Below are 11,733 nucleotides of genomic sequence, written 5' to 3' on the forward strand. Positions count from 1 at the left end.
CCAAGCGAAGACAGCCTCTGCTTTACTAGATTATCATGTCACCTGTTCCCCTTTAGTTCATCTGGGAAAAAGTTTTAGCTAACGGGGCACGGGATTAGTGACCTTTTCAGTGACACTGCTTCAGTAGCTGAGCTCCGGGACCAAGTCTAACCCTTATGAATGTAGATTAAGTGGAGGTTTGTGGCTCTTTGGCCGTGTTTGTTTTGAAACTCGCTCCCTCTTATCCCCATTGCTTGCTGCTTCCCGCTGGATTAGCTCCTGCATGGCGCTAATGCTCTGCCGCGCTCTCCCTGACTCATGCTCTTTATGTGCATACCTAAATATAAAGCACACCATATAATCCCTGTAAATTGTGGGGCCCCCTTCACTGGGCAAAACACCCCGAAGAATGTCATAAACCGTCTAATCTGTTATTTACCAGCAACCCAGAAACCAGCGAGCAAAGCTAGCTAAACTGATTTAACATCAGTTTGGATGGTTTAGGATGTTGATATGTAAAAAGCATCAAACAGAGGGTGATCATTTATTTTGTTGTGAGTGTGATGAGACCAAAGAAGAATACATATTTTGAAAAAGAGTCTTTAAGACGTACAATATATAATTTTAGTTAATTAATGGTTAAAGGAAATCCAACAACAACCCGCTTTTAAGAAACCCCCTAAATTAACTAGCCTCTCACAGCCATTAAAGGGGTTGTTATTTCTCTAATGTATAAACTACATGTGATTCTACAAGCCCATGAGAACAGTGGTACTGTTGAGTGATACAATTAAGAAGTACATTAATCCTTATATTATGTAACCTTTAAAGACATATTCTGACCCTTTGAGGAGAGGGGAAACATCCTTCATCGTGCATATGAGAGATTGAATCAGTGGCAAGCAGTGTGGTGTGTGTGTGTGTGTGTGTGTGTGGTGTGTGTGTGGTGTGTAAAGTCTACTTTACTTTCAATTGCAATTCAAGTCTTATCATTTCTGGACTCCCATGTGGACGAATGTGGTAGATTATAAAGAGAATAGGGTGGGAAAACGTGATACATGATTCATCATAGCCTAGCTGTGTTCTTATCTAGGTTAAGTTGAGTCAAATGTAATCAGTCACATGCAACGGTGTATCGTTTAAAACCAACAAGCAAGAAAGTCGTTACACATTTTCTAGAATTATACTTTGAGATTTTTGGACATTTAATGAAATCAAGGAAACACAAATAAATATGAGACAAGGTTCGTTGGCTTTTAATGAAAATAAACCGATAAACTAAATAAAGCCAGCGTTAGTACAAGCACAGACTCACAAATAGCACCACGGTCTGCTCTCATGCAGGTAGGGGGCTCAAAATCACCATCTATTAGAGAAGTTAAGATGGCAAAGAAGCGTCGAGAGGGATCCTGGCTGATTACTTTGTGCTGAAATGATCTCCGCATTACATCAAGGGAGGATCGGATTGCCATGGGTGTACGATTCCCTGCCTCACTTCACAGCCCAAAAGGAAGGGCATCCTCACACCCTGATTGGCCGAGAGGGGAAATGCACCAAGCTGCTCTCAATTCCTAATTAGGAGCCAGTCCCCCCCCACGCCCCAAACAGGTGATCTGAACAACCCTCCAATCGAATGTGGCATACATCCAAAATGTATGGGGAAAGGGATAATGTAATGCTTCTGTGTGTCTTAATGTGTTGGGTCTCGGGTCTATATATAATATAACGATTGTAAGCAGAAGGATGTAGTTAAAAAGTACAACAATGGACGCAGGTATGATTAGAGCTGAGGCAGGCGACGTGCAGCCAGGCAGGTCAATGACTTCCCACTGCTGACGTGTGAACCCAAAGGAACCACGACTCTGCAAAAAAAAACAATCCCTGATGGCTGTCCACAGTGTAGTCAGGCATGATGTGTGCTCGCTCACACGTACTACGTCTTAAAGGCTTCCGATCTATATTTACCCACCTTTATGACTGATTGTGACACTGAAAAAATATTCTCCATGAGTCATGAGGCAGGAAACCGGAGAGTGAAGGAAGGAGGGAGGGGATGAGAATAAGACTAAAATCAGTTTAAAGAGGGATCAGTGGAGCATGCTGGAAAAGAGACTAATTGAGCCGAAGGGGGAGAATGAAAGAGGATAAAAAAAAATGGGATAGAGGAGTGCGTGATTGAGAAGGGATAAGGTGGAGAGCTGAGGGGGGGGGGGGGGATTTGCATTCGGGTCCCCCCTCATTCATGTGTGGGATAGTTTGTTGCTAATAAAAATTAATAGAAAAGCAGTGAAACGTGCAGAGAGAACCTTGACATAAGGACGTCATATTTTCTCCTGATCCATTTAATAACAGCAGATTTGCATAAAATACAACAACATCTGTGAAACATTTCTGAAGCTTTGCAATTGCAGTTTTTTTTTTGCCAGAACGGCTGCACCCTCTCACATGGGTGTAGTCCAGCTTACACTCATTACCACAGCATTACCATTCACTGAGCATCTAATAATGTGTGTATGTTTGATTGTGTATTTATGTGTGTGTATTTGCAAATGGACGAGTTTATTGATTCGTTTGACACCCTAAAAGTCCTCTTTTTTGTTCAATTATGTTCCCCCTCTTCCTCTGTCTGTCTCTCTCTTTCTTTGTGGCCTATGTTCAAGTCTTCCTCTCAGCTTCAGTGCAAAGTACATGTCCGTGCACCTCTAAGCTCACTAATTAACACCCTATATCTTATTTGTTTAAACCGTACAAAAAAACAACAATCTTCTCAGATGACTCTCGGGCAGGAGCCCTAAGCGTTTTTCCAGAAATGTCAAACTAGTCATTAAAGTTTTTGGAACACAGAACAGTTTGTGATATTTAATCAATCCCCTTATAGCATGCTCTTTGCACCCTGCCTCTGCTCAGTGAGGTGCTCGAGCTCAGGATCAGGAACAATCGTGTCTTGCTCTAAAACACCACAGGGCACTGACTTGAACCCAAATTATGCGATTGTGAGCCCACTTGCAATGCCCTGTATCAGCTGTTTTGTAGAGTAGAATTTTTAAGGGATTGTAGTTTGAAATACTTCTGCTGTTCATCTGCAAGTGAGGAAGTGATGCGATCTGGACGAATTACTGCAGATCAGGCAGAAAGGAGCTGGATTTGTGTTTGAGGTTTTTTTTTTTTGTATTTGGACAGGCCCAGCCTTGTTAGAGAATCCAAAAAGGACTCTGTGTTGAAAGGAATTGGCAGGAATACACAACTCCTGATCAACCACAACTTGCTCATATGAATAGGTGTGGAAGCTAAAGATCTTACTCCTTTGTTCGCCCCAAAAATACGATTTCAAGGGTCAGGGGATGCCGGCAAATGAGGATCTGTGATAAAATAATGTTCTCACAGTGAAACTTGACTCTTGTAATCCCAAAGTCCAAAAGGGACTTTTGACTGCATGTGTGTGCATGCAAGTTATAGTTTGGCTTCTTATCAATCTTACTCGCTGTTAATAAAAGCCTTTTAGAGACCGATTATCAGAATCCTCTGCAAACTGACGCCCATCCTCTTCTATGTGTCGAGATCTTTTACGTTCATCTTAAAATACTATAAAATGTAGCTTTTTATTATTTGTTTTATTGTATCCATTACTGTAATTGAATTTGAGAAAGAAAAGGTATATTTGTATTTTTTTGTGTGTGGTTTATTTACATCTTGGGAAACATGAGAGTGGTTTCCATCTTTTCCATAGCGTTTTATTAAAAATTGCTCATTTCAGAAGAAGTATAAAGATGACTATAAATAACAATTTGCTTGACTTTGTTTTGATTAAGAAATCGTACATACGCAGGCCCTTTCTAAAATACAGCCCATTTCCATACAACAGACTCCTCCACAATGTAAACATTTAGCTCTTTCTCCCACATATACTGTAAATCTATCGTCCCCGCCCACCGTAACATTTGACCCCGTGCGTCGACTCCTTCACAAGTTGCTTTATAGAAACATAGAAGTGATGAATGATGAGATGTTTATCTCTTATCTTTTTGTCCAGATTCCTTTGCTAACTAATAACTGTGCCATCTGCTTTTAAAAGGTAAGAAAAAAGAGGTAACATTTTGACAGCATTTCTTACGGCCACGTCACAAGAGTGGAGCTTCTGCTGCAGTCATTTCATCAAAAGTTGATGCCTACCCTCCAAACCTACTATTTTCATCCCACTTCATCCGTCCTCTGCATATGACTCTAAATATCACTCCCTCAGGGCAGACACAGTGACGCTTTATTTTCTTTTTTTTCTGAGACCACAACAAACTTTGACCAGAACATTTCGCTGGCATCCGCTGCCCAAGACAATAAACATGACTTTTCCCATGATGAACCAAGCTCCTGTGTCTCTGGCGTACTGGTCTTACAGGATAACAGTTCCCAGATAGTTCACTATACTGGTGTATAGTTCACCAATGGGTTAACACAGTGGTTCCCAACATGACTATACTGGAACAGGCTAATTTGTAAAAAAAATATAAAATAATCCAACCAAAAAGATGTTAAACCAAAAGTTATGTATAAACACATCTACAATTACTAAGTAAAAAAACAACAACAAGTAACAGTTGAAATACTAAGCTGAATATTATGGATAAAAGGTTGAAATAGTGAACAAAAACAGTTGGAATAGTTAGCTAACAGAAAAGTATAATTGAATAACAAAGTAATAGATTAATGGTTGAAATATATGTTATATAACAGTAATTTATAAACAATTGAAATTACCATGAAAGATAAGGAGTTGAAAAAGTTAGCTAAACATAGTTATTCAAAATAAGTTAAACCTTAACAATTCTAAATATATTCAGAGACGCACTATTTATTCATGTTAATTAATCGTATATGTGATGATATTTCTTGTGTTAAAATAGTTTTTTAATGTGCACAGAGTAGTGAAAAAAGAAGGCCTGTAGCGAGATTAGCAACACGAAATGATCCATTAAGTGCTTCAAACAAATGATCTACTGGTAAACTACGGTATCCGTGATTAATGGCATGCTTTTAAAAATGTCAAGACACCATAATGTGTATAGCAGCGAGACACCATGCCTCTCAGCCATGCCTCGTTGTTTCGCCGTACACGCTGTGCAGTGGTGCTGCTAATTAGCCACGACTAATGTCAGTAATGTGTAGCGCGGAGACGCGGTGTCCGGGAGCAGGAGATATTTCCGAGAGATTAGCGGTTGGGGCTAAAGGTGAGATTAAGACATTCCCTGCATGTTCTCTGCGAAATCGGCCTATTTCTGACCACTTAAATCATTTACACGGGATTTGTTTCGCTTGCCGATCCATCAAATTGCATGAGAGGGGGAAGTTAAACGATTAGTAAAAAGTTGTGTGCTCAAGTGACTGGCAGAAGTGATGATTTATGTCTGAAATGAAATGTAAAAATTCTTCTTTCAATTAAAGATCTTGTCCAGGTCTCTACGTGGTAGTCAGTAATTTAAAGACTGTTTGTGTATTTGTGTTTTTAATTTTGTCATCCTGACAGTGCACACTGTATTTTTTACGATGTAATTGGTCTATGCACAACATCTCTAGCCCTAAAAGAGGCATCCACTCTACGCCATGAGGTATCTTTGGGGAGTTTTTCCTTATCTATATAAGGGTCAAAGGATATTGGCTGGATGTGCTCAGCTATAAATATTGGTTTGCCCTGGTTCCTGCGTTGCCACAAAACACACCACAGCTAATATTACACCTTTTCTCATCCCGCTTGTATGGAAATGCATTAAAACGCAGATTAAAAAAAAACAGCAAGCGTCTCGCTCAAATTCACAATTTAACACAAACCTTTTTAAGACTCCACTCACATAATGTGCGACCTTGTCGCATTACGTTGCCATGTTGTGATCATACAGTATATTTGCCTATACATTAGGGTAATCATCTAAAACTTTTAAGTGGATTAGGTGTAATCTTCTTACTGTGCCATACTTAAGGATTTTCACATACATGGGTTGATAGCTACTGCCAAATCCGTTCAAGCGGCCCGTCACTCAAACCTGTGCCAACCCAGAAGGCCCTCCGCCGCATCGAGACCCGACGCGCTGCCTCGCGAGAAACACACGCCAGCGTCACGGGGACCGCCGCTGCACGAGAGGCCCCCCCAAAGCACAAACATCTGGATCACGGGCCCGGCTGCTGTGCCGCTTTCACCAAGTGAACTGTTGCAACATTCGACCGACTGTTGCACCCGAGAGTAAACTGTTGCGTCACAGGAATGGACTCGGGTTAACCCACGAAGTGGAACTGTGTCACCAGTAACTGGAAAGCTAGCATGCCGAAAGAAGAGATCTGTTGCTATGGTTACCTGCCGTTTCACAGCTCTAATTTGAACTTAAAAAACTGGGACTATGTGTGATACCTGTCAGCCAATGAGAATGTATTTCACTATAGCCTTGGTAGAGGACAACAGATCTCCATATATATGATCTATAGATTTTTAGAAGAGTTTAACTTGTGATGCTAGTAATGCTTGTGTGTGTGTTTTTGTTTTTTAATGTTATAATGTCATCCATCTGGGTTTTGTTATATTGTTATTGCTTTTACTGTTACAAATGCCCCAAAATTGATGTTCATGTGACCAAGCCCCTCTGCTGGCTGTACCAATTATGACTCTCATCCGTCACGGGAAGTTGTTTGACGTGGTTATAGAGCCTCAAAGTTCAGAGATGGAGGCAGTCGAGGGTTGTCGGATGATTTGGAAAGCATGTCGTTGTGTAATCTGGGCGACTCATTGCTGCTCCTAACAGTGACGTGTCATGAAACCCTCGTCGCACAGTTGTGGCGGCCCTGCGTTGTGAAAGCCTGCTCCATTCATCTGTCTGGCACAGTGAAACGCATCGTGCTTTCTGCAGCACGTCGTTGTGAGAAATATCCCCAAGAAAATCGTGCAGATCTGACTTGCTTCTATACTGCTTCTACATTCGCAGGTATGCCAACGACTGTCTGGCTGGCTCAAGCTCAAGGACAGACAGATAAGAGCACACACACACACACACACACACACACACACACAGAGAGAGAGGTTTCTAAAACTAAATCAAATATTTATCCAATTCAGGGAAACGTTAGAAAGGAATGACACATAGCCTCAAATATGTAGTCCTACTGGAGAGTGTGTATAATTCATGCCATATTCATTAAGAGTTCTCGATTCAAGATGGCAGCTCCTCTTCCTCCTGAGGGAGTATACATGCACACATGCTTTACCTTTTTTTACGGGAAGGTTCAGTGATAACAAACTCCCATTAAGAATTTACGTCAGGTGCTGTGACTGTAACCGACCTGTCAACACTCAGGCGAGCCCTAATGGGATTTCACTTCCTGCGGTGTGTACACAGACTGTATAAACAATGTTAAATCAAGTGGAGATGAAAGCCGCTAGCCTAATTTTAACTCTTTCTATGCCGGGGTGGATATTATAGAAAAAGGGTAACGGTGCAGTGGATTTAATAAAGCAAGAACCCTTCCTTGCTTGAACATGAACTCATCGACTCGTTGGTCATCGCAGCAACACATTACGCCGTCTCTCCCTCTCGAATCTCTCCCCCCCCCTCCCCTAAGTGTATCTCATTTTAGCATCGGCTATCTGTAAGCCAAGAGCCGCCGCTGTCACCAGATCCCCGAGTCCCGCAGAGTTCTCGGGAATGGCATGTGTTCCCAATTGGCAGCTTGATGTCGGCTGACCACACAACTACACACCGGGGGCTTTCTAGGGGCCAAGGTGCGGCTCCCTTGTAGTTCCATCAAAAACCAGGTAGAAATGTCAGGCCGGGACCCACCAGGAGACGCCCCCGCAAGGCTTCTGACACTATATGAGAAGAAGGACTCATGCCTCGAGAGGGAAGCCACCGTATCAAACAGGTGCACACATTCATCTGCGGTCTCGTGATGTTGCTTTGGTTTTTTCGGGACCCCCCCCCCAACAACCACCCCCAACCCACCCCTCCTTTACTTCTTCCTAACACCTCTGCACATAGATAATGTCAATGTTGCTTCTCGGGTTTCAGAAGAAAGGGGCACAGGGAGAGCTGGACGTTTTCTTGGCAGTGACGATGGCGTCAACTCTCCCGACCGCGCCAGTCGGCCTCCGGTACATATGTGCAAGCGATTGTGCGCGCGTCAGTGATGTATGTTTTAAGTGCGGACAGCTTACAGCTCAAGCCATACACCGACAGTTTGCAGATGCAGATCTGTTTTTGCACAAGAGCTGGATGTATATAAAAAGAAAGAAACGCACAGGATTTATAGCTTCGGCTCCATGAGAGTGTGCCACAGAATGTCGCTGGTAGTGGCGACATTAAGAGAGAATATACAGCGAAAGGTCAAGGTGAGACAAGAGCACGAACATGAAATTGAATCATCACCATCACTCTGGTTCTCTCCTCTTTTTTTAATTTAAACAAATTAAAAACACATCCTTTTTTTGTCTTTTTTTTTGTCTGAGTCATCCCCGAGTTTTTTTGTAAATCCTTGAACGCACTACTTGGAAGGACTTCTCTGTTTACTGTTCTCTTTCGTCCTGTCGGCGCCTGGGTTTGCTCTGTTCCTTATCTGTCTCCACTGCACAGGCACTCCAGCAATAATTCGATTTCGCCATCCTCCTCTTGCCCTCTTCCACGCTCTCTCCATTAGTGTTCCACCTACGACCTTTTGTTTTGAGTTCATGTCCTTTTTTGATGACAAAGCTGCGTGTTGAATATGACTTCCAAGTGGATCTGGCCTGGAAAATAACTTCTCTTTAGCCACACCGACTCACGACATGTCTGTGATCGTTGTGTTCAGTGCCGTTCGAGGAGCTAAAAGTACACTACATGACATTGTTTAACCTTCATGTCATTTCCTCACCTTTTTTCTAAAAAAAATTTAAGTTGCACTATAAGAATGTGTCTCCATCTCCTTTTCTTTTTGTCTGCGACAGCTCGTGTGCTATTTTGCTTGAGACAATCTGGTTGAAATAGATTTTTGTAGCTTGAGGAAAAGCATCGCCCCCCCCCCCCCCCCCCCCCTCGCAGACAGTGGCATGACCAGGCAGGAACAAAGATATGCGCACTCACACGCATACAGTAATTAGGGGTACTGTAATTGCGACTTTGCATTGTAAACTGGCGCGGCAGAGTTGCCAGGGAAGGTTTGTTGACTGTAGGTTTATGACAGGGAACTTAAATGGTATGTGTTTATCTACATTCTGCAGTGGTGAGAGCTGTCTGAAATATCCACCGGGTTCTCCGTAATGGAGTTGGCTCAGGCCGTGTCGTGGTCGTCATCATTATCGTCACTGTAACTGGAATCTGATGTACGGTGGGGGATGTCGGATGCAAATGTTAAATGATGTCACGCACGTGCAGTTACTTTTTGTTGTGCAACGTGGCAGGTTATATGTGGTCTAAGTGCCATTCCCGAATTACTCGGCTTAAGTTAAGACAACTTGTATGGGGACAAACAGCTCGTCCCCACAGGGAACACATGTTGGGGTTTCTTTGGTTAAGATTTAGGTTAAAAGAGAGGCGGTCCTCATCATGAGTGGTTGGGGTTGGGCATGTAGCGGGTATGCCTAAATGTAAGACTAGCACTCAGCAAGGTTAATGCCAGAAGTAGAATATGTGTGGACGGAGACTATAAAACATCTGACTGTGTGGTTACTTCATGTTAAAAAAGCTTTGAAAGTAACACGAAACAAACCGTAAAAGTCCTGTTTTTATATCATATGTTTCATCAATTATCCGTATAGGATTCAGTTTTATAGTTCTTATTTTCTAATGTGTGTGTGTGTGTCCATGCATATAAGATCATATCATACTTTCTCATCGCCCCCGGGTTCTTACATTCTCACACACAACCACAATAAATCCTCCCACAACAATATTTCCATTTAAAAATCACATTTCCAAGCTATTATTCCTTTTTTGGGGTGTGGGGCGGCATTCTCAACTTCAAAATTCCAATGTCCCACATTTCCATTGGGTTCACATGAACGGCAGATCAGCAGATTTCTTTTTCCCGCCCCGCTCTGAAATTAACAATGGCTGCTTTTCAGGACTTCAAAGTGCCCGAGGGGGTGAGAATGGGCAGTTGGGTTGCATAAAATATCAAGGTGAGAGATTAGGGCTTATCGGAGATTTCCTTTGAGGAAAAAAAACCGTCTCGAGTGGCTACTGCATGGACTAAACAGCAATAAAGTCTGAGAGAGGTCCATGTGTTGCAACAGGGTCAGGGGGTCAGCTTCTGGTGATTTATGGGCTCATGTGGAAGAAAAGCTATTTGTGTTGTCCTCTGCTTCTTGAAAATCTTGAAAAAATGTGTGTCTTCTGCCACTCTGTACCGGTGTGTTTGACCTAAAGTACCCTCCTGCCCGGAGAGCTTTGACTTTCCAGGAAAACCAACGTTTCACCCAGTCGTCATACACTTTTGATCACCGCCGCTCTTGCAAAAAAATGTACGGCGGAGGCTAAACGAAGACAAAATGATCTCAAAACTGCATTACCGCTGCGATCCATTATAATGGATCGAGTTGCGTGTGTGATTCAAGGTCAGCTAAAAACTGACGACTCCAAAATGCCATTCAGGAAGGAAGGTTTTGCTCTGTGGATTGTGAGGGGAAATGCACCCGAGTTACCCCCCCCCCCCCCCCCACGCCCCCATGTCGTGGGTCAGGCAATACCCTACCGCCCCCCAGTGGTCACGGGGCAAACGCAAATGACCTTGGAGGTCATATCAAGGCCTTCACCCGGTGGAATTTATATGATAAAAACAAAAACAAAACGTACTATCGCGAAAATGTTTTTTTTAAATTTTTTATTGCAAATCATCTTATTCAAAACTTGAATATTGATATTGATATTGCAATTTTAATCTGAGGTTGCAGAAGAGTTCTCAATTCGACATTTGGAGCAATAATATAGCGGCAAACAAATATTATCTATGTACAGATACGGTGGAGTAATGTCTACCTGAGAGGAGAATGGAGTCGCTCTGTGTGTTGTAATCAGAGCCTTGTTTACATATCTGGGCCGGCTGTGCATGCCTTTTAGTGCGTGTGAGCTCGCCCCCCCTCGCTAGCTAATGGTCGCCTCCCTGCAATACACTTCCTACCCCCCCCTGGAAGCCTCAATAGCAACATTTCGTGGAGGTCTCTAAAACCACGAGACAATTATGTGTCACCTGCAATCGTCCCTTAAATGTATTTCCAAAGCTGCAAAACATTTTATTCAAACTGCAAAAATATTTTAGTGTTAAAAAATGATTTTATGTTTGTTTGTTTTTTTCGCTGAAAATGACACATTCCTCCAGAGGTCGCAACAGGTTTTGCAGAGCCAGCCTGTCTTCATGTCTATTTGTGGACCTAAATGGACCCCCGTCCCCCTTTGGACATCATCTCTCCTCTAGGACGGGAATGAGAAGAACCCGAGCCGAGTTCTGCGTCCCCGGATCTGAGCGTGTGCCCCGCAACGTGAGCCGTTGCAGGGCAGAGTTATTGTGTCGTGTAGTTGGGTGAGTGGTCTAATTGTTAATTGGGGGTCGGGGTGGATGGTTACAGCTGGTATGGACATTTGACTTGGTTTTAAGTCTCAGCTGTCATCATGTTGAGGGCCGCGAAGATGCGAGAGATGTGCTCTCGTTCAGTCCCTTGAAAGGAAATCATTACAGTGAACCAGAGTGCTCGTTCTGACTGGATAAACTGGAACAAGCTGTGCACCTGTTCTTGGAAGCGGCAGGTCAATG

Source organism: Cyclopterus lumpus, chromosome 24, assembly GCF_009769545.1.
Source record: "Cyclopterus lumpus isolate fCycLum1 chromosome 24, fCycLum1.pri, whole genome shotgun sequence".
Lineage (NCBI taxonomy): Eukaryota > Metazoa > Chordata > Actinopteri > Perciformes > Cyclopteridae > Cyclopterus > Cyclopterus lumpus.